Source organism: Pseudophryne corroboree, chromosome 1, assembly GCF_028390025.1.
Source record: "Pseudophryne corroboree isolate aPseCor3 chromosome 1, aPseCor3.hap2, whole genome shotgun sequence".
Taxonomy (NCBI): domain Eukaryota; kingdom Metazoa; phylum Chordata; class Amphibia; order Anura; family Myobatrachidae; genus Pseudophryne; species Pseudophryne corroboree.
This window is the reverse complement of record NC_086444.1, coordinates 668,506,394-668,527,184: the sequence shown is the minus strand read 5'-3', so window position 1 is coordinate 668,527,184 and position 20,791 is coordinate 668,506,394. Positions and strand designations below refer to the sequence as shown.

Sequence of the window (20,791 nt, the reverse complement as noted above, 5' to 3'; positions counted from 1 at the left end):
CCTATTACCCTTTCTTCTCTTTCTCTTTACACACAGTTCCCAAACCTTAAGCATTATTCTCATTTCCACTCCTACACCTCAATTCATTTATGTAACAAATCACTTTTTATATCATCAGGTAATTCAGTCCTACCACAAACCCTCTCACGCTCTCCCTATTGGGGACTCTGCACATCTAAACTCACAAATCAAACACGACAAGGGTTTCTTTGTCTTTCCCTCATGATTTATTATAATAACACTGCTGATTCTCCTACCTGTGGCCGTATTTGTTGTACCCATTTTTTATATTTTTCACAAATAGCTCTATATATATATATATTTTCGTTTGTAATCCTTTGCCTTTTTAGAATTATCTACTTCTAATAATTGTTATCCGCAACCAATACTCTAACTAACCACTTTGTCTCTCTTCCCTCTCCCGGTTTTTAGGAGATCCAATATTTCCATTTATTCATTTACCAAATTTTTTTTTATTATTATTATTATTATTATTTTCATACTTTTTCAGTGCTTCCTATGTGATCCAAGCCCTGAAGATCCATCACATTAATGCATACTATGGCAATCAGATGAGCTACTAACAGTGCACGAATGCTTTGCAACACTTCTAGCCGTGATAAAACCTTTTCTCCGTATACCCGGCCATCTAACAACGGTTACCTAGCAACTCCAGCCTCATAGCATAAACGGATGACTTTACTTCGGGCCTGACGTCCAGTTGAAACGCAAACTCCGGAACGCACGCGACCACATGACTTCCGGCCAAGAACGACACTTCCGTTCTGACGCGATCGCGGGATCCCGATATACAGAACATCTCAATGAACTATTCATACGGCAGCCACCTCCTCATGGCTTTATATTTACACTTTCAGGTGTAAGAACATTTCGCCAGTCTTCTGCTGCTTCTTTTGATGTCTTTGATGTTTCCCCTTTTTTTCATCAGCACAATTCCCTATTTAAAATGAGGGTGATGTCACTATGAACTTCCACCAATCGGAATCCCTAGTGATGTTAAGCCCTCCCAGCTCCCTCCCTCCTCTGCCATAAATACAGCAGCTTTTTCCTTATGCCCTGACACAGTGAACAAGCCACCCTGGTGAAACGGTCCGTCTGTGCTCAGTGATGCTGAACTCCTTTTAGTTCAGATCACTTTCTGGGACTCCCTGGTATTGTATGTGCCCATTTGGACTCCAGTTATTTAACTGATACTGATATATAATCAATATTGTTTTTTCCGTGTTTGCTATTTTTGATCCTTAATTATTGTTCTAAACCACTTTTTGGTATTTCCTTTTATATGTAATACTTTTTTGTAGAATCCCTTCTGCATAAACAGGGTCTTATACCCATTTTGGTAAGCCTTTACCATGCAGCCTGTGTTTACTTTCCTTTTTCCAATTAATCGTTGATTTCATGATTGTTTTATTTCATAATTTACTTAATTTTTTGTTAATTTGTGATCTCACCACATTACCATTTCTCCTCCTTTTTCTAATTTTCCCACCACCTTTTTTTCAATAGGTAAGCCTAACCCACCTCTCTCATCCACTGTCCGCTATATATTTATATAAGACAGTGGACAGCAGAAGGCAGGGTTTCCTTCCTATTCTGAGCATATCTCACTTCTATTTTTAGTACCCTCTCATCCAGATGCGAGACCACTCTCTGCAATGCTCACAGCAACAGAGAATCTGCGCTAGAAACTGGACAGCAGAAGTACCTTGTTGCTCACTACTCATTACACTCTCTCATTTGTGTCCTAGTGTTTATTACTGCCATATTTCAGCAGCAACGCCCAATCTCATCCGACCTTGGAAGCTAAGCGCTGAGAAGCCTGATCAGTACCTAGTAGGGTGACCCCTTGGGAGTATCAGGTGCAGTAAGATTGTGACCTCTGATCACAAACAGCAGAAGTGTTAGAGCAACTTCTGAACTTACCTATTCCTTATCCAACTTTCCCGCAAACCTTCTACTTATCTACATTTGGCTTTGCCTTTAGGCTTATTTATCAATGCTTTTGTGTATCTTTAATAATCATACTTTTCTCTTAAATGCTTTGTTATCTATAAGGATCTAGCCTTTTAGCAAACAGAATCTCTACCAGGTGATTACCCTTAGTCATTTGACATTTCAATTATGAACCTTTGTGCCTCTCATCTATTCCCATGAGGTTTTTAGATTAGGTGCTTACCTACAATTATCACTGCGGTGATTATATGTACATATCATTTACCTCTACCCTAATTTTGAATTTTGATTAACTCAGGCACCTTAATAATATTTAAAAAAAATGTGTAATTTTTTTATGTTTTTCAGTATATTTTTCACCACAGGTGCCCATAATTTTGTATCAGGCAGGGACGTGCAGTCAGGGGAGGCAGGGGAGGCAGTGCCTCCCCTGTCATAATGATTAAGATAATACAAAGAAGATGCATATGACACATATTCTGTGCCATATGTATCTTTTTAATATTATTCTTAGCGTTGCTGTTTTGTATATGTGTTTGGGAGGCACCGATCGTGGTGCCTCCCGTTGTCACTGGGGAAAGTATGGGGAGCGTGGGGCGGGCACGGGCGGGGACTAGCCATGGGCTGTAAAAGCCCATTGAAAATATATGGGAAAGCGGCACCATTAGTGGTGCCGCTTTCATACAGGGACGTGCTTTCAACCTATGAAAGCACGTCCCTGTCAGTGAGGCCACAGTGATTGGCCAGCGGATCCGTCACTGGATCCGCTGTCAATCATTGTGTGGGCGACGCTGGCGGAGGAGGTGCGGGCGGCTGGATGCGGCGATGGTGCGGGCGGCGGGATGCGGCGGTGGAGCGGGCGGCGGCGGTGCGGGTTGCGGCGGCGGAAATTACCTTTATCCTGCAGAGTTCGGCAGCGGAGCGGTTACAGTTTCAAAAATGGCGCCTCAGCGTCATTTTTGAAATTCAAGATGGCCGCCGCGAGCCAATCACGGCTCGCCGCGTCATCGCCCCGCCCCCTCCGGCTGACTTATATAAGTCAGCGCGAGGCGGAGGAGAGTCAGTCCGACGGCGGAGGAGGAGCTGTGAAGAGCTCCTGAAGAATGAAGACGCCGGAAGTCCTGGCTGGGCGGCGGCTATGCAAAAGAGCTTAGCAGCCGCCGCCCACCAGGTGAAGACGCTGGAAGCCCTGGGGAGGTGGCGCCCCCCAGGTGAAGACGCTGGAAGCCCTGGGAAGGCGGCGGCCACGCAAAAGAGCTTAAAGGCCGCCGCCCCCAGGTGAAGACCCAGTTTAATAAAGCTTATTTTCAAGACTGTGTGGTGTTTTTATTTTAATATTTTCTTTACAGGTGGACTACAGGTGCCAGCGGGCACTTTATGTCCAGGCATGCTGGCACTTGTGGTTCTCCAAGTGCCAGCATGCTGGGGCAGGCTTGCTGGGACCTGTAGGCTACCTGTAAAGAACAATATTACTATTCTTTGCAGGTGGACTACAGGTGCCAGCAGGGCCTTTGTGTCCGGGCATGCTGGCACTTGTGGTTCTCCAAGTGCCAGCATGCTGGGGCAGGCTTGCTGGGACCTGTAGGCCTCCTGTAAAGAACAATATTAACACACAATGAACCCCGCACCCACCGCCACCAGGGGTGCGGGGCATAGCACTGGGCTATCAGCCCAGTGCTGGTTATTGCTCGGGAGGGGGGACCCCATTTTTATTTTTTGGAGTTCCCACTTTCCGAGGAATTCCAACCCTGGGCTGACTAGCTGGGGGGCAGATTAATGTTATGGCAGGGGGACCCCACACTGAGTGTCTCCCCTGCTATGGCATTACTCCCCCTGGCTGGTTCTGCCTAGTGCTGGTTTTACTGGTGTGTTGGGGGACCACACTTTTTTTTTTTTTTTCAGGGTGGGGGGGGGAGGGCTTGTTAGCTGCCAGTGCCTCCCCAACCAGTGACCTCACCGCACGTCACTGGTATCAGGCTTATCCTGATTTCTGTCAATACATATGTGTACTTTGTGTTCTTGAACAATTTTTTTGTATCAAACTCCCTATTACTTTTATTCGTTACCAATTAAATGTTAAGTTTTAATAAACTTATTTCAAATTTCTAAGCGTGCCCCAACACAGAGTCTTTCTTTTTTCTTCTCTTTGCTTTAACTATTACTGACTCTGGGAGCACCACCAACCCTAATAATTATTTAGATGTCTTCATTAAGAATCTTTAAATTGAAATTTAGTATCGTTGGTCATTCCCTGAACAGTTTTCTACAATCTGTGTATTAATCTATGTTCATCATTACCACATTTTTCCTGTGCGGAACCAAACCAAATTTCTGTTAACAATATAGTGGTTATCACAGGATATACTCTTTTGGTATTTTTTCTGTGTATTACAGTTACCATATACCTCTTAAATCCTCCGTGTGTGCTCTGCTTGTAGTCACACTATCCGGGGAGATTTTTGTTAGGTACTTTGTCTGCTTATATTGTACTATTCCACCCTAAGGGAAAGCTTTCTTGTAATGTCAGCTCAACAGGGTGAGGGTTCTGAGGCTGACCCTGCGTCCTACAGCATTAATGCCAAGGATGTCTCTGAGGAAAATATTGCACCTGAGGGTTCAGGTGCTGGGGGCTTTGTACCCCTCAGTCAGTCTTCTACAACGGGGGCAACTACTGACTCGCCGTGGGCTACATTTTCTAATTTACTGACTACGCTGGCAACTAGACTTGTGCCCCCTATGGGACCTCCTGTGCCATTACAGCCACATATTGTCCCTGCTGTTAATCCACCATGGGCAGATACTCTGTCCTCTCAGTTACAGCAATTAAATCAGTCTTTGGTCAAGCAAAATCCTAACCCTCGCCCACATACGACCAAGGGGTCATCTAAGCGGGCCCTTATGTCCTCACAATCCACTCATGTTACAGATACTTCATCTGATGAAGATGGCGTATATACTGATCCCTCAGACACTGATGCAGATGCTTCTGATGGGGGAATCCCTGACCCAAGTGGATGTTCCTGACCTCTTAGAGGCTATAAGGCTGATTCTTCAAATTGATGATGACGAAGAACCACCGGCTCCCTCTAAGAAACCAGATAAGTTCAAGCGTCAGAAGGTTACTAAGTTAGTTTTACCACATTCTGAACATTTAGTTGACATACGTCAGGAATCCTGGGAATATCCAGGAAAAAAATTATCTCTGTCTAAGAAGATGCTAGCTCGCTATCCCCTCGCTGCAGAGTTAAGCAAAAACTGGGAAACTCCGACCACCGGTGGACTCACAGGTCGCACGTCTGGTGGTATCATCTGCTCTGCCTGTCACTACCGTCACCTCTCTGAAGGAACCGATGGATAAGGGTGTCAGGGGTTGCTTGCAGTCCATTTACACTCTGGCTGGAGCTGTGCATAGGCCTACTATTGCGGCCTCTTGGGCTGCTAAAGCTATAGAGGCCTGGGTTCAGGAAGTTGAAGCGGAGTTACCATTAAATTATCCTGATAATGCAAAACAGTGTCTTTCGTACATTGTTACAGCCTCTCATTCAAGAGGCAGCATAAGATGCAGGTATCCTAGCGGCCAAGGCATCTACCACGTCTATTCTGGCTTGCCATATCCTCTGGTTGCGGTCCTGGCCGGTAGATCTGGACTCGAAAAAGACCTTGGAGGAAATCCCTTTTAAGGGAAACATTCTTTTTGGGGAAGATCTCAACAAGATTGGCGCTGACTTAGCGTCTGCATGTCTACCTAGTACTACTTCTTCAGCCCCGAAGACTAATACTACTTCCCTTCATTCCTTTCGACCTCCAGGTAAAGCAAAGGGTCAGATGTACCCTAAACAGGCTCACATTTCCAAATCCACTAAGCCCAAACCTAAACGTGCCTGGGCTGCCCGTCAACCTGCTGCCAAAACAGACAAGCCTGCTGCATGACGGGTGGGCCTCCCTCTAAGGGATCCCAGGGTGAGAGGCCAACTTCTACGGTTTGCTCAGGTATGGTTACAGACCACTTCGGACGCCAGTTTTGCTCAACAAACATCCCTTCAGATCCGGTAAAAGCAAAAACTCTCCATCTGGTGGTACAATCCCTCCTGGATACGGGAGTGGTAGTGCCAGTGCCTCTGGCTCAGAGAGGCAGGGGGTATTATTCAACGCTGTTCCTAGTCCCGAAACCGAATGGATCTTCTCTGTCCATTCTCAACCTCAAGTCTCTGAACAAATTTGTGAAAGTTTCCAAATTCCGTATGGAAACTCTTCGCTCTATTGTTCTGGCTCTGGGTCCCAAGGACTACATGGTATCCCTGGATATACAGGATGCTTACCTTCATATACCTATTGCAGTGTTGCATCAGCAATACCTGCGGTTTGCTATTGGCAACCTACATTTTCAATTCCAGGCCTTGCCTTTTGGTCTGACCTCGGCTCCTCGAGTTTTCACCAAGGTCATGACGGCCCTACTCCGCTGTCAGTGTATCAGGATCCTGCCGTATCTCGATGACTTGTTGATCCTGGTGAACTCCCCAGATGTTCTTCTTCGTCACCTGGAATGGACGGTCCAATTCCTGCAAGCCCACGGGTGGCTCATCAACTGGAAGAAGTCTTCCCTGGTTCCTGCCCAGAGCATGGTGCACCTGGGAGCACTATTGGACACCCACAACCAGCAGTTGTTTTTGTCTCCGGACAAGGGCCCTCATTCCGAGTTGTTCGCTCGCAAGGCGATTTTAGCAGAGTTACACACGCTAAGCCGCCGCCTACTGGGAGTGAATCTTAGCTTCTTAAAATTGCGAACGATGTATTCGCAATATTGCGATTACAAACTACTTAGCAGTTTCAGAGTAGCTTCAGACTTACTCGGCATCTGCGATCAGTTCAGTGCTTGTCGTTCCTGGTTTGACGTCACAAACACTCCCAGCGTTTGCCCAGACACTCCTCCGTTTCTCCGGCCACTCCTGCGTTTTTTCCGGAAACGGTAGCGTTTTTTCCCACACGCCCATAAAACGCCGTGTTTCCGCCCAGTAACACCCATTTCCTGTCAATCACATTACGATCGCCGGAGCGAAGAAAAAGCCGTGAGTAAAAAAACTATCTTCATAGCAAAATTACTTGGCGCAGTGCGAACATTGCGCATGCGTACTAAGCAGAAAATCGCTGCGATGCGAAGATTTTTACAGAGCGAACAACTCGGAATGACCCCCAAGGTCTTGAAGCTTCAGGACAAGATAAGATGCTTCCTCTCTCGCCCACGTGTGTCAATTCAATCGGCGATGCAAGTACTAGGCCTCATGATGTCACTTTCGATATGGTGGAGTATGCACAATTTCATACCTTTACATTCTATTAACACTTTTCACTTATTAATTTTTTAACACTATTTCTCTATTTTAATTACATTTCATGTTTGTATCACCCTCTCTATAGCTTCAGCTTCCTAAATACTAATTTATTAACAGTATAGTTTTTTCACTGGTATGCTACGCTGGGCTTTCTGGCTTATGCTGGTGTTTTGGGGTGCCACACCCTGCACCTAGATATAGCGCTAGGGACCCCAAATATACAGAGACGCCTTGATGCGGCTTTGGGGCTTAACCACACATTTGCGCAAATATGTGTAACGAAGATCTCTGAATTCTATTATTATGTGGGATTTATATCTGGTTACTGTTATCATTCAGGGTGCTGGGGGAAACCAAATGCCTTTTTTTCTTGCTCAGAAATACCCCTCCCTTTCGAGCACCTGAATGATATCACTAAGCTAATTGAGTATCTACCAATATATATGACAATTTCATTCCCGCCTTCTGCAGAGGTTAATTCTCTCCAAGTGGGACAGCCTGCCTCACCGGATCAGGTCTCACATGATATCCTTGCCTGTGGAGGTCCGTCTGTCACTGACTTGGTGGCTGCAGGACCGTCAACTGAGCAGGGGTCGTCCATTCTGGATCTCCAACTGGGTCCTTCTGATGATGGATACCAGTCTGAGGGGTTGGGGCGCGGTGTTGGAGCAACACTAGCTTCAGGGTCGGTGGACCAGGGAGGAACCTCTCCTCCCTATAAACATTATGGAATTGCGGGCAGTGTTCAATGCTTTGACACTAACCATGCCTCTGGTACAGAACAGGCCTGTTCAGGTACTGTCAGTCAACACCACCACGGTGGCGTACATAAATCATCAAGGTGGCACCTGAAGCCGCAAAGTACTGATGGAAGTGTCAAAGATTCTGCGTTGGGTGAAACGCCATATGCCAGCCATATCGGCAGTGTTCATTCCGGGGGTCCTAAACTGGGAAGCGGACTTCCTTAGTCATCAGGACATACATGCCAGAGAGTGGAGCCTTCATCCAGAGGTCTTTCAACTCCTCGTGGAACAGTGGGGTCTACCAGATGTAGACCTGATGGCGTCTCGACACAATCACAAGGTTACGGTCTTCGGAGCAAGGACAAAGGATCCTCAAGCAGCGTTCGTGGACGCACTGGTAATTCCATGGAACTTTTGGCTGCCGTACGTGTTCCCTCCGGTGTCACTTCTGCCGAGGGTAAAAAGGAAGTTCAAGCAAGAAGGAGGAATACTACTATTTATCACTCCGGCGTGGGATTCTTATTTTGCTTGGTGTGCAACTTTTCTGCAACAGGGCCTGGCCTTAGGCCTTCGTCTGGCCTCCATCAAGGTTCATATTTCTGCATTGTTGATATGGTCAGAGAAAAATTGCGACTCATGCATTCACTCAGGGTGTTTTACGGATTCAACATCCCTATGTCCCGTCTGATTTGTCAGTTGTTCTGGATGCCTTACAAGAGTCTCCATTTGAGCCTCTTGAGTTTGTAGACCTTAAATGGCTTACTCTTAAGGCCTTGTTTCTGCTGGCTATTGCCTCTGCTAGACGGGTTTCAGACTTGGGTGCCTTGTCCTGTCGGTCACCCTTTCTGATTTTTCACCGTGACCGTGCAGTTCTTAGAACTCGCCCTGGTTATCTCCCTAAGGTGGTGTCATCTTTCCACCTTAACCAAGAGATTGTGGTTCCGGCCCTTACCTCTCCAGGTTTATCCTCCAAAGAGCAGTCTTTGGATGTGGTACGGGCTCTCCGTATTTATGTGAAGAGGACAGCTTTTCTTCTGAGATCTGATTCTGTCTTTGTCCTTTTTGGTTTTCACAAACGTGGCTGGCCTGCTAACAAGCAGGCCTTGGCCAGATGGATTAGAATGGTGATTCCACATGCTTATGTACAGGCTGGCCTTCCAGCTCCTGCTACCATCAAAGCCCATTCTACTCGGTCTGTTGGACTTTCTTGGGCGGCCCGCCGTAGTGCGACCCTTGAACAATTGTGCAAGGCGGCTACGTGGTCCTCAGTGAACACGTTCATAAGGTTCTATGCCTTCGATACTTCCACCTCCCAGGATGCCTCCTTTGGACGCCGGGTTCTTGTGCCCGCTACAGTGCATCCCCTCCCATGAGGAACTGCTTTAGGACATCCCCGATGTTATTCCCTGTGGAACCCCAGTGTACCCCGCTGCAGAAAAGGAGATTTATTGTGAGAACTTACCTTTGTTAAATCTCTTTCTGCGAGGTACACTGGGTTCCACAGGGCGCACACCCTGACGCACTTAGCTTCTTTGGGTTTGTATGGCATTAGCCGCTGATACCTTCTCCTGTCGTGAGAATGTGGTGTATGTGGCTACTAACGGTTTTCGTCTCTTTTACCTGCTACTGCATTGGACTGGTTAACAAAACTGAGCTCCTGTGCACGGAGGCGGGGTCATAGAGGAGGCGGCGCTGTGCATCTTGGGACCAGTCAAAGCTTTTAGCCTGTTGGTGCCTCGGATCAAGATCCAACTCTACACCCTGATGTTATCCCTGTGGAACCCAGTGTACCTCACAGAAAGAGATTTAACAAAGGTAAGTTCTTACCATAAATCTCCTTATTTCACTCAGCAATGGTTATAACAAAAACAGGCTATTACGCCTACACTGTGTCCTGTGTTTCTGTGTTACATATATTTCACTCAGAAAAAACAGGCTATTACGCCTACACTGTGTCCTGTGTTTCTGTGTTACATATATTTCACTCAGAAAAAACAGGCTATTAACCCTATCTGTGAATATGTTTCTCTGTTACATGGGCTATTAAGCCTATAATGTGAAATGTTTCTATGTTACATATGTAGTGTAAAATATATATGTTAAATAACACAGCACATGGTGTGGACACCATTTTATACTAACTTCCTGTTTTTCCTGCAGGAATGTTGGTGTCGGTCCTACTACACACTGCCACTGGAGGTGGCAGGGGTGTTAGTAGTTTTTTCTTCAGTGAATCGCATACTTTACTGAGTCGTGCAGATTTTTGTTTCACTGTATTACTGTGTCTATTACTGTCTGTGTGTGTGTGCATGATAACTGGAGTTAATGGCTAAATAGGACAACGGAATTGTCCGCGGCACAAAATGACAGTAAGTCAGCAAGGTCTCATCCGCATTCAATGCCGTCTGAGCAGCCTGAGTGGGCTCAGGAAATTTCAAGAGCCTGGCAGGGCTTCCAAAGTATATGTATAGTTCTATTTCTAACAGTAGTCATCATTTGTCATAATATGATGATTTAATGCCAGATCTGGTATCTCAATAACAGAAGGTGAGAGGTCTATTGAGCTGGCAGTCAGATAGTGAGGTTACTAATTGACAGTACACCAGGTGCTAGATTTCACTGAGACAGAGAGGCCTCTGTAAAAATTAGATCTATTTGCTACCCGGAAAAAAATTAACAATTCTGCAACGACATTTAAACATCCGTCTGAGCTAGGGACGTGCAGTCAGGGTACGCAGGGGAGACAGTGCCTCCCCTGTCATTCCTGATTAAAATAATACAAAGAAGATACTTATGATACATACTGTATTCTGTGTCATAAGTATATTTTTTATATTCTGTTAATTTTTTTAGATTGTAAATGGATGTTTAAGTACATTTGTGCGGCACTGAGAACGGTGCCTCCCGCTGTGCATTCTAATCGTCCGGAAGCAGGGGGCGGGCAGGGGTTGGGGCCAAGCAAAGGGCTGTAAAAGGCCATTGAAACAAGTAATGGAAGCGGCACCCCTATTGGATTCTACATGGAACAAGTGGACGTGATCAGCGTGGGATGTAGGTAAGTAATCTCTCTAATTTTTACAGGTACCCCTATTGGATTCTACATGGACAAGTGGAAGTGATCGGCGTGAGATGTAGGTAAGTATGTGTGAGTGTGTAGGTGTGTTTTAATAAATTTTTACTTTCACGGTGTGTGTGTTGTGTTTTTATTTGGGTATTTTTGTTGTTGTAGAACTACAGGTACCAGCAAGCCCGTTATTTCCCCGCATGCTGGTACTTGAGGTTCTCCAAGTATCAGCAAGCGGGGGAGGCTTGCTGGGCCTTGTAGTTCCACAACAAAAAACAATATTCATTTGTTTGACACACTTATGGCTATCAGCCCGGCACCCACCGCCCAGGGGTGCTGGGGACAGCCTCGGGCTTCAACCCTGGCCCTTGGGTGCCTGGAGAGGGGGACCCCTAGATTTAAGAGGTCCCCACTTCTCCAGGGAACCCCAGTCAGGGGTGACTAGTTGGGGGGGAATGCTACGGCCGCAGGGACCTACATAAATGTGTCCCCCAACTGTGGCATTATCTCCCTGGCTATTGGAGCCTGGAACTGGTTACGGGGGACCCCTACATCTTTTGTCCCCCATATTTTTGGAACCAGGACCAGACTAAGAGCCCGATGCTGGTTGTCTAAATACAGGGAACCCCTGTCCAATCTTTTTCACAGTATTTAAACAACCAGGACCGGCTCAAAGAGCCCGAGGCTGGTTATACTTAGGAGGGGGCACCTCACGCATTTTTTTAATTTTTTTTAACCCATTCAGACCCTTTTCCATTAAGTTAATGGAAGCCCTGGACAGCAAAATTGCATTCATGTCCTCCTCCCACTCCCTTCCCAGTCCCAAACACTAATTTTTTTTTCTATAAAAATGTACAATATATCACAAGTATGATAAGCAGGCAGGCAGCGGGCATTGACTGCATCGTACTGAGATGAAAATTAGTGGCGGAGGGCTGGGTCAATTGATGGTGGGAGAGTTTGTAAGCCATTGGCAGTGGCAGCAGGCATCGGCTCAGGGACAGTAGCGGGCATTGGCTCGGCGGCGGTAGGGGTCATTGGCAGGATTCGGCAGACATTATGGCTGTAGTGCCTCACCAGCCACTGACCTCACCGCACGCCACTGGTCTGAGCGTAAGCTAGAGTCCATGCTAGAGTCCACTTATACAGCGGCAGCGGTGTAGTTTAGACCAGCTGTAGTTGGATTTTCGGTAACAACTCAATGTCACGATCAGGTAACTAGACACCGCTTCTTACTAGTTAAGTGCCTCCTGAGGTTGGCTCTGCGAGCCGGGCCGTAGTTGTGTTTCGGTTTGTGGCGCTGGTTTGAGCAGGCCTCCTCAGTGTTCTCACTTGCGGTAGTGCAGTGCTCTCAGTCCCGTCGCAGCTGTCGCCGCCGCGCCTGTGGTCTCTGTCTGGACGCGTGTGCTCTGGGTGCCTCGGCCGCTGGACACGCTAGGTGCGTGGACTTTGTTGTTGCGGCCTCTGCTGCCATTGTTGTTTGATATGCAAGTTCTAAGTTCCTAGTTCCCCTTCTGCTATGGTCTGTGGGCGCAGCCATGATGAACTTTGACCACATGTTCATATTCCACCTATCCCAGTGCTAGTTGGAACCGGAGTCTAATTGCTCACCAATCCCTCTGCATCTTCAGGTATAAAATCCCGGTCTCAGCACTGAAGGGTTGCCAGTGCTTCATTTGTCTACAGTGTTTCCTGCGTGCAGTCATCCACAGTGAACTCAGCCTGACTTCCTTGCGGTTTCCTCCTGCGGTGCTACCTCAGCCTCCAGTGTTGTTCAGTGGTATAGCGGTTCCCATTGCTCCTATACTCTGCAATCTCCATTGCCCATGCTACGGCTTCCCAGCAGCCATTCCTCATTGATCTACAGTTGTCCAACGAACCCTAGCATCATTCACATTCTTTCAACGAACCCTAGCATCATTTACATTCTTTCGACGAACTCAAGCATCACCTACAGTTTCCCAGCGCACCCCAGCTTCTTCAGCTGTCCACAAACTTTATTATTATTTACAGGTTCACCTACGATCCCCAGCTTCACTCCTCACTTCAGTTATTATTTATTACAGCGCAGTACTCCTCACTTGGGCCCCCAGGCATTATATTGAACTTTGATTTACAGTCCGGATCCTGATTCTGTTTGTGACTTTTGTTTACCGCACTTTACTTGACTTTATTTTAATAAAACCCGTGAAAGCTATTTTCCAGTTGTCGTGGTCACGCCTTTGGGCGTTCTTGCTGCTGTTTGGTACATGTCCAGGAGGTTACTCTCACCTCCCAAATGCTAGTATCCGTCAGCCCCTACAGCTGAGGCCTCCGGATACCGACAAAAGCCCTCAGTTGTGACAGTCTATAGGAGCCTAGGCTCAGTGGCGGATCTTGCCACGGGCAAGCAGGACTTTTGCCCGGGGCGGCGCCTTCCGGAGGGCGCAGGCGCCATCCGGAGGGCGCCGCACCGTGGCAAGATCTGCCACTGCTGCCCGCTGTGTCCCTGTCCGCCTCCGCTGCCGTCCCCGTCCCCGTCCGCCTCCTGAAGGGAACTAGACGCTATGCGTCTAGTTTCCCTTCCTGGAGAGTAACTTTGCTGAGCGGTGCGCGATGACGTCATCGCGCACCGCACAGCAAAGGTCCTCTCTACGAAGGGAACTAGACTCATAGCGTCTAGTTTCCCTTCGTGGAGAGGACCTTTTGCTGTGCGGTGCGCGATGACGTCATCGCGCACCGCTCGGCATTCAAGCGGCGCTTTTAATGTACAGGGGGCGTAATTGACCACGCCCCCTGTATTAGGCCACACCCCATTTCCTGCCCGGGGCGCAGAGCGCCCTTGAACCGGCCCTGCTAGGCTAAACAAGTCAGGTTAGGTCTGCAACTAGGTCTTTTCTCAGACTAACTTATACTTCTTCCCGATCACATTTGTGAATCGGCTGAGTATTTGGCTACTGCATCTATGGATATGAGACAAGTCACTTATCGGCTTACAGCCTCCATCACTGCGGCCTGTAGGGTGCATTGGATACGATCTTGGCAAGCAGAGACTAAGTCAAAACCAGAAGGAAGTGCTGCCTTATACTGGAGACATGTTTTTAGTCCTGAATTGGACTAGTGGTTCTCAGGCTACTGGAGGAAATCGGTGTTCCATTGCCCACACCGGTACCTCAAAGGAAGTACTGTGGACCAGCATTCAGGTTTTTTAGACCTCAGTTCTTTTTCGTGCTGTGCACCATGTGGTAGTGGCTATGGTTTTCAAAAACCACTAACTATCCTAAAATTATTTAAAAAAAGCAACGAGCTGACAATCCAGTCGCATGACATGCTTCCAACCCAACACAGCTCTTCAGTGGTGAGAGCATGCCTTGACACATGTCACTTGGCGTGGTTTCGGACTTCCACAGGTGGGTGGTTCTGCAATATTGTGGACAAAGGTTGCAATATTGAGTTCGATTGTCTTCAACCACTGCGGTTTTTCAAGACAGGTCTGACTGTGTCAGGAGTCAATACAGCAGTTCGGCAGACCGCTATTCAGTCTCTCATAGTTTCAGCAGTTTTATTCAGATTACAGTAAGAGTCAAGGTAATTATTCAATTTTTTTTGGGGAGTACCAAACCCGGACGGCTCGGTCACACCAATATTGAACCTAAAGGGGCTCAAACAGTACGTCCCTTATTACACATTAAACATGGAATCGCTGCGGTCAGTGATTGCATGTTTAAAACCACAAGCCTTCATAATTTCCGCATAATTTCCAGAATGTGGAATTACACATTCCAATTTTGACACTACCTCAGGTGTTCTTACAGGTTGCAGTACAACAGACCCATTATCAATTTCAGGCACTATCATCAGCGCCTCCGGTATTCACAAAGGTGATGTCTGTAATGAGTGTTCATCTCAGATCCCTGGCAGTGGTCCTAGTTCTGTATTTAGACAAACTACTCATCATGGCTTTGTTCCAACTCCTTCAAAATGCTTTGCTAACGTTCAATGTTACTAGTACAGTTAGTGCTCAAACCATGGACAGTCTCGATGCTCTTGTGCATTCGACTGTTAGGACTGGAGGTGGCGTCTTTCTAAGCACTCAAGTTTGGAAATGTTCACTCACGTCCTTTTCAGCTACAGCTTCTCGTATAGAGGTCAGGATCACATATTCATCAAATGGTGCGTTTGTCTCCAAGGGCCAGAGTGTCACTATGGTGGCTCTAAATAAAAAAAATCTCACTCAGAGATTTGAAATCAATAATCCAACATTGTCTGCTTCAGGGTCTATGGTCAGACCACAAAAGATTACTGTCTATACTTGTCCCGGAACTCAGGGCAATTTTTAATGCTCGGCAACAGGCAGTCCACTTACTCCATTCTCGGACTGTTCATTCAGACAACACGATGGCAGTCGCAAACATCGACAAACAAGGAGAAACTCGAAATCACATGGTCATGCGAGAAGTGGCTCGAATCCTCAACTGGGTTGAGCATCACCAAGTGATTTTATCGGTAGCATTCCTTCCACGAGTTGACACCTAGAATTAGTTTACTCAGTCGTCAGGATTTTCATGCTGAAGAATGCCCCTTACATCCAAAAGTGTTCCAGTTGATAGTCCAGCAGTGGGCTTACCCACAGGTAGATCTAATGGCTTTTTCGCCAAAATCATTAGACACCCATGTGTCTAGTAGATCCAACGCAAGTGGCTATGAATGCCCTCATGATAGCGTGGCTGTACAGCTTTGTGTATTTGTTTCCATCATTTCCGATGCTTCCTCATTTGCTAAAGACAATCAAAGGAGAATCCACGACCATCATACTAGTGGTGCCTCATTGGTTTTGTAGAGTGTGGTTCTCGGATCTCCACGGGCTATTCTCAGACGATTCGTGGCCGCTTCCGCTATATCCAGACCTTTGACAACAGGGTCCGGTTCTTTACCCTGATTTAGCGTGGCTGCGTTTAAAGGGGTGGCTATTGAAACCGTTCTCTAAAGACAAAACGGTATTCCACAGTTGGTTATACCAACCATGTTACGTGCTAGGAAGCCAGTTACAGCAGCTCATTATCACAGAATTTGGCAAGCTTATTTTGGGTGGTGTACAGCTCGGAATTTTGACATATTCTTTCAAGTTACCCCGTCTTTTACTATTTTTACAGACGGGGTTAGATGAAGGACTACGTTTAGTAACACTAGAGGTGCAGGTTTCTGTTTTGTAGAATTTAAAATTTTCACCTCCGTTTGGCGCTCTTGCCAACAGTGAATACGTTCCTGCAAGGTGTCATTAGAGTTCAATCTCTGTTTATACCACCTACAGCTCCATAGACCTTGAATCTAGTTTTAGCCTTTTGCCAGTTCTCAATTTTTTAACCCTTACAACAAGTGAAGGTTAAGTTTCTAACTTAGAAAACGTTTTTTTCTATTAGCCTTAGCTTCGTCAAGGCGTGTTTCAGATTGGGTGCGTTGTCATGCAAGACTCCGTATCTCGGATGACACAGCGGAACAGTCGAGTCCCGCTTTTCTACCAAAGGTAGTATCCTCTTTTCAAATAAACAAACAATCACAGTTCCTGTTTTCTCAGAAGGTTCAGGAACTCCAGCTTCTTTAGATGTACTTTGGGGGTAATTCCAAGTTGATCGCAGCAGGAATTTTGATAGCAGTTGGGCAAAACCATGTGCACTGCAGGGGAGGCAGATTTAACATGTGCAGAGAGAGTTAGATTTGGGTAGGGTGTGTTCAAACTGAAATCTAATTTGCAGTGTAAAAATAAAGCAGCCAGTATTTACCCTGCACAGAAACAAAATAACCCACCCAAATCTAACTCTTTCTGCACATGTTATATCTGCCTCCCCTGCAGTGCACATGGTTTTGCCCAACTGCTAACAAAATTCCTGCTGCGATCAACTTGGAATTACCCCCTTTGCGCGCTTCGCATTTATGTAGCACGAACATCAGTCAAGATAGGGTGGCCAGCTTCCACACAGAAGTGGGCTAGATGGATTAAGCTGATCATTCGTCAGGCTTACCTTCATGCTAGTTTACAACCACCTGCATCTATTCCAGCACACACATTCTGTGGGAACGTCATGGGCAGCAGGCCGTGGTGCTTCCACGACACATCTTTGCCGTGCAGCTACAGGGTCATCAGTGCACACGTTTGTGCGCTTTTACAAATTTGATAATTCTACGGCATCTACTGTTACAGGTGCCAACCAGCTCTCCCTCCCAAGGGAGAAACTTTGGTACGTCCCAAGAGTACTCCAGTGACCCCTAGTGGATGAAAAAGAAAACGAGATTTATGGTAAGAACTTACCGTTGTTAAATCTCTTTCTGCGAGGTACACTGGGCTCCACAAGGATTAACATCGGGGTGTAGAGTAGGATCTTGATCCGAGGCACCAACAGGCTCAAAGCTTTGATTGTTCCCAAGATGAACAGCGCCGCCTCCTCTATGACCCCGCCTCCGTGCACAGGAGCTCAGTTTGTAAGTTGGTGCCATGCAGTAAGCAGGCAATCAACAGGAGGGCTGCTCCTGCAGCCCATATTATAAGCTAATTTCAGAAGAAAAAAGAAATCTGAAGACTTCAAGGGCTGCAGCTTTACTGGATGTCAGTCAGACATCCCCTGCTGCAGCTCCATCACTCCCCCAGCGGCGGTGTATACTCCCATGCCCTGGTTGCCGGGTAACTACAACATAGGCTCTGGTATCTTTCTTGGTCAGTCACACACACTCGCCGCTGCCCTCCGGGATCGCGAGGCCGCAGGTACAAGGGGAGGTAAGGGGTCTCTTTGGCCCGCTGTTATCGCGATCCGGCGCGACCGTGGGAGGTGGGCCGCGCGCTCTGGCGTGGACACTGTAAAGGGCAGCCACTCCACTAGCCATTGGGACACAGGGCACAGGTGGGGTTTTCCTCTCTATAAAACCCGTTTTTATTATAGCCCACAGTGCTCGGTGGGGAAGCCAGCAGGGGGATAAGGCCTAACCTGTAGCCCCTCCACCAGCCCCAGGGCGCCATTTGGGTAAATGTTCCCACCCTGGAGCTCAGTTTCGTTAACCAGTCCAATGCAGTAGCAGGTACCAGAGACGACAATCATGAGTAGCCACATACACCACACACTCACCACAGGAGAGGCTGTCAGCGGCTAATGCCATACCAACCCAAAGAAGCCACGTACGTCAGGGTGGGCGCCTTGTGGAGCCCAGTGTACCTCACAGAAAGAGATTTAACAACGGTAAGTTCTTACCATAAATCTTGTTTTGTGCTGTGAGGTACACTGGGCTCCACAAGGATTAACATCGGGGATGTCCTAAAGCAGTTCCTTATGGGAGGGGACGCACTGTAGCAGACACAAGAACCCGCCGTCCAAAGGAAGCATCCTGGGAGGCAGAAGTATCGACGGCATAGAACCTTATGAACGTGTTCACTGAGGACCACATAGCCGCTTTGCACAATTGATCAAGGGTCGCACCACGGCGGGACGCCAAGGAAGGTCCTACAGACCGAGTAGAATGGGCTTTTATGGTAGCAGGAGCTGGAAGGCCAGCCTGTACATAAGCATGTGCGATCACCATTCTAATCCATCTGGCCAAGGTCTGCTTGTTAGCAGGCCAGACACGTTTGTGAAAACCAAGCAGTACAAAAAGAGAATCAGATTTCCGAATGGAGGAGGTTCTCTTCACATAGATACGGAGAGCCCGTACCACATTCAAAAACCGCTCTTTAGATGACGCCTCAGGAGAATTAAAGGCCGGAACCACAATCTTCTGATTAAGGTGGACTGAAGACACCACCTTTGGTAATTAACCCGGACGCGTTCTAAGAACCACCTGGTCACAGTGAAAAATCAGATAGGGGGACTTACAGGATAAGGCACCCAAGTCTGATACCCTTCTAGCTGAAGCGATAGCCAGCAAAAACAAAACCTTAAGGGAAAGCCACTTAAGGTCCGCAGACGCAAGAGGGTCAAACAGAGACTCTTGCAAGGCCTCCAGAACCACCGACAGATCCCAAGGGGCCACAGGTGGGACATAAGGAGGCTGAATCCACAACACGCCCTAATTGAAGGTATGAACATCAGGTAGGGCAGCAATGTTTCTCTGAAACCAAACCGACAAGGCAGAAATGTGAACCTTGAGATAGGCCAGATGAAGGCCTGAGTCTAGGCCCTGTTGTAGGAAGGCCAACAGTTTGGCCGTACTAAACCTGAAAATGTCAATTCAACACAGACAAGTGTAAGGTAATGAACTGTGGGGGCAAGTCCAAAAATAACACCTACATACTAAATGGGGTAATATTAGGGGATTCTGTACTGGAAAAAGACTTAGGGGTTCACATAGATAACAAATTAAGCAGTAGTACCCAAAGTAGGAGTGCAGCAAAGAAGGCAAATAAGATATTAGCATGCATAAAATGGGGAATTGATGCAAGGGACGAGAGTATTATACTCCCATTATATAAATCACTAGTGAGGCCACATCTTGAATACTGTGTGCAATTTTGGGCACCATATTTCAAAAAGGATATCCTGAAGCTAGAAAAAGTTCAGAGGCGGGCGACCAAGCTAATCAAGGGCATGGAGACGTTGGAATATGAGGAAAGGCTTGCAAGGCTAGGCATGTTTACATTGGAAAAGAGGAGACTAAGAGGGGACATGATCAACCTCTACAAATATATAAGGGGTCAATACACAGAGCTTGGGCGGGACCTGTTTTCTATAAGATCAGCACAGAGGACACGTGGTCACACACTTAGGTTAGAGGAGAGGAGTTTCCACACGTTGAGGCGAAAAGGTTTTTTCACAGTAAGGCAATACGTGTTTGGAATTCCCTGCCCGAGAGAGTAGTAACAGCGGACTCAGTCAACACCTTTAAGAATGGGTTAGATAAATTCCTATTGGATAAAGATATTCAGGGTTATGCGTAGTCACGCATTATAGTTAATATAACTAGTCCTAACATAAATATAACTATTCCTATAATAGGACTGCATAGGAGACCACAAATAGGTTGAACTCGATGGACAATTGTCTTTTTTACACCTTAGTTACTATGTTACTATGCTACTATGATTGAGACGCGCACCAAGTAAAGTAAGCATTCCAGACTCTATGGTAAATCCGAGCAGAATCCAGCTTACGGGCCTTCAACATAGTTTGAACAACCGCCTCAGAAAAACTCTTGGCCCTCAAGACGGAAGCTTCAAGAGCCACGCCGTCAAAGCCAGATGGGCCAAGTGCTGGTAAACACAAGGGCCCTGAACGAGGAGGTCTGGTCGCTGTGGAAGTAGAAGGGGACAATCCAGCAAGAGGCCCTGTAGATCAGAGAACCAGTGCTGTCTGGGCCACGCTGGAGCGATCAGAAGTAGGTTTCCTCCTTCTTGCTTGAAATTCCATATTACTCTGGGCAGGAGTGACACCAGAAGGAACACGTATGAACGCTGCTCGAGGACCCCTTGTCCTTGCTTTGAAGACCGGAACCTTGTGATTGTGTCGAGACGCCATCAGGTCCACATCTGGAAGGCCCCACTTGTCCACGAGAAGTTGAAACACCTCTGGATGGAGGCTCCACTCTCTGGCGTGTACGTCCTGACGACTGAGAAAGTCCGCTTCCCAGTTTAGGACCCCGGAATGAACACTGCTGATGTGGCCGGCAGATGGCATTGTGCCCACTGAAGAATCCGTGATACTTTCCTCATTGCCATGCGGTTC

At 47.1% G+C, this 20,791-nt stretch overlaps 1 pseudogene; it reads left to right on the top strand.

Annotated features, from left to right (window-relative positions):
• The first annotated feature begins 1,773 nt into the window (after positions 1-1,773).
• On the top strand, positions 1,774-1,892 carry LOC134933458 (5S ribosomal RNA; annotated as a pseudogene).
• Positions 1,893-20,791: the final 18,899 nt, after the last annotated feature.